Source organism: Lampetra fluviatilis, unplaced genomic scaffold (genome assembly GCF_964198595.1).
Source record: "Lampetra fluviatilis unplaced genomic scaffold, kcLamFluv1.1 SCAFFOLD_1506, whole genome shotgun sequence".
Lineage (NCBI taxonomy): Eukaryota > Metazoa > Chordata > Hyperoartia > Petromyzontiformes > Petromyzontidae > Lampetra > Lampetra fluviatilis.
The window spans coordinates 10,001-12,672 of NW_027621780.1; the positions used below are offsets into that span (position 1 = coordinate 10,001).

The 2,672-nt window shown below is 62.3% G+C and overlaps 1 long non-coding RNA gene across 1 annotated transcript in view; it reads right to left on the bottom strand.

Annotated features, from left to right (window-relative positions):
• Positions 1-1,689, bottom strand: part of LOC144955688 (uncharacterized) — a 4,041-nt gene extending 2,352 nt beyond the window's left edge. The window contains exon 1 of the long non-coding RNA XR_013641777.1: positions 1,568-1,689. This is a non-coding gene — a long non-coding RNA (uncharacterized LOC144955688). The remainder of the gene's footprint in view (positions 1-1,567) is intronic.
• Between the last annotated feature and the right edge of the window lie 983 nt (positions 1,690-2,672).

Below are 2,672 nucleotides of genomic sequence, written 5' to 3' on the forward strand. Positions count from 1 at the left end.
TGAGTGGGTGGGTGGGTGAGTGGGTGGGTGGGTGGGTGGGTGAATGGGTGGGTGTGTGGGTGGGTGGGTGATGGAGTGAGTGTGTGAGTGGGTGAGTGGGTGGGTGAGTGGGTGGGTGGGTGAGCGGGTAGGTGGGTGGGTGAGTGAGTGGGTGGGTGGGTGGGTGGGTGAGTGGAGTGAGTGAGTGAGTGAGTGGGTGAGTGGGTGGGTGGGTGAGTGAGTGGGTGGGTGGGTGAGTGGGTAAGTGGGTGAGTGGGTGGGGTGGTGAGTGGGTGGGTGGGTGAGTAGGTGAGTGAGTGGGTGGGTGGGTGAATGGGTGGGTGTGTGGGTGGGTGGGTGGGGTGGGTGAGTAGGTGAGTGAGTGGGTGGGTGGGTGAATGGGTGGGTGTGTGGGTGGGTGGGTGGGTGAGTGGGTGGGTGGGTGAGTGGGTGGGTGAGTGGGTGGGTGGGTGAGCGGGTGGGTGAGTGGGTGGGTGGGTGAGCGGGTGGGTGGGTGGGTGATGGGTAGTGAGTGGGGTGAGTGAGTGGGTGGGTGGGTGAGTGGGTGGGTGGGTGTGTGAGTGGGTGAGTGGGTGGGTGAGGTGGGTGGGTGGGGTGAGCGGGTGGGTGGGTGAGTGAGTGGGTGGGTGGGTGGGTGGGTGAGTGAGTGAGTGAGTGGATGAGTGGGTGGGTGGGTGAGTGGGTGGGTGAGTGGGTGGGTGGGTGAGCGGGTGGTGTGGGTGAGTGAGTGGGTGAGTGGGTGGGGTGGGTGAGTGGGTGGGTGAGTGGGTGGGTGGGTGAGGCGGGTGGGTGGGTGTGTGAGTGGGTGAGTGGGTGGGTGGGTGAGTGGGTGGGTGAGTGGGTGGGTGGGTGAGCGGGTGGGTGGGTGAGTGAGTGGGTGGGTGGTGGGTGGGTGAGTGGGTGGGTGAGTGGTGGGTGGGTGAGCGGGTGGGTGGGTGTGTGAGTGGGTGAGTGGGTGGGTGGGTGAGTGGGTGGGTGAGTGGGTGGGTGGGTGGGTGGGTGGGTGAGTGAGTGAGTGAGTGGATGAGTGGGTGGGTGGGTGAGTGGGTGGGTGAGTGGGTGGGTGGGTGAGCGGGTGGGTGGGTGAGTGAGTGGGTGAGTGGATGAGTGGGTGGGTGGGTGAGTGGGTGGGTGAGTGGGTGGGTGGGTGAGCGGGTGGGTGGGTGAGTGGGTGTGTGAGTGGGTGAGTGGGTGGGTGAGTGGGCGAGCGAGCGAGTGGCTGAGCGAGTGGCTGAGTGGGTGAGCGAGTGAGTGAGTGGGTGAGCGAGTGAGTGAGCGAAGCGAGCGAGTGAGGCGGAGCGAGTGAGCGAGTGAGCGAGGCGAGTGAGTGAGCGAGTGAGTGAGCGAGCGAGTGAGTGAGTGAGCGAGCGAGTGAGCGAGCGAGTGAGCGAGCGAGTGGCTGAGCGAGTGGCTGAGTGGGTGAGCGAGTGAGTGAGCGAGCGAGTAAGCGAGCGATGCGAGCGAGTGTCTGAGTGGGTGATGCGAGCGACGCGAGCGAGCGGAGTCGGCGAGCGAGCGAACGAGTGCTGAGCGAGCGAGTGGGGTGAGCGAGTGTTTAGTTGTCCACCTGGGCGAGTAGCTGAGCTCCGTGAGGCACCAGCTGGTTCCTGGCCACCAGCTCCGCCGCGCGGCACCGGAGACCCTCCAGCCGGAGCTGCCGCTGACGGCGCCGCTCCCCCGCAGCCTGCAGCCCCCTCCCCTCACGCAGGCGGCAGCCACAGCCTCCAGGCTGGGGGGGGTGGGGGGGTGGGGGTGGGGGGGTGGGGGGGGGGTGGGGGGGGGGGGGGTGGGGGGAGGTGGGGGGTGGTGGGGGGGTGGGAGGTGGGGGGTGGGGGGGGGTGGGGGGGGAGGGGGGGGTGGGGGGAGGTGGGGGGTGGGGGGGGGGGGGGTGGGGGAGGGGGGGGGTGGGGGGGAGAGGGGTGGGAGGGGGGAGATGGGGGGGGGGAGAGGGGGGGGGTGGGGGGGTGGAGGGGGGGGAGTGTATGAGTGAGTGTATGAGTGAGTGAGTGTATGAGTGAGTGAGTGTATGAGTGAGTGAGTGTATGAGTGAGTGAGTGTATGAGAGTGAGTGAGTGTATGAGTGAGTGAGTGTATGAGTGAGTGGAGTGTATGAGTGAGTGAGTGTATGAGTGAGTGAGTGTATGAGTGAGTGAGTGTATGAGTGAGTGTATGAGTGAGTGAGTGTATGAGTGAGTGTATGAGTGAGTGTATGAGTGAGTGAGTGAGTGTATGAGTGATTGAGTGTATGAGTGAGTGAGTGTATGAGTGAGTGTATGAGTGAGTGAGTGTATGAGTGAGTGAGTGTATGAGTGAGTGTGTGAGTGTATGAGTGAGTGTATGAGTGAGTGAGTGTATGAGTGAGTGAGTGTATGAGTGAGTGAGTGTATGAGTGTAAGTGAGTGTATGAGTGAGTGAGTGTATGAGTGAGTGAGTGTATGAGTGAGTGTATGAGTGAGTGAGTGGTATGAGTGAGTGTATGAGTGAGTGAGTGAGTGTATGAGTGAGTGTATGAGTGAGTGTATGAGTGAGTGAGTGTATGAGTGAGTGTGTGAGTGAGTGAGTGTATGAGTGATGTATAGTGAGTGAGTGTATGAGTGAGTGTGTGTATGAGTGAGTGTGATGAGTGAGTGAGTGTAATGAGTGAGTGAGTGTATGAGTGAGTAGTAGTGAGT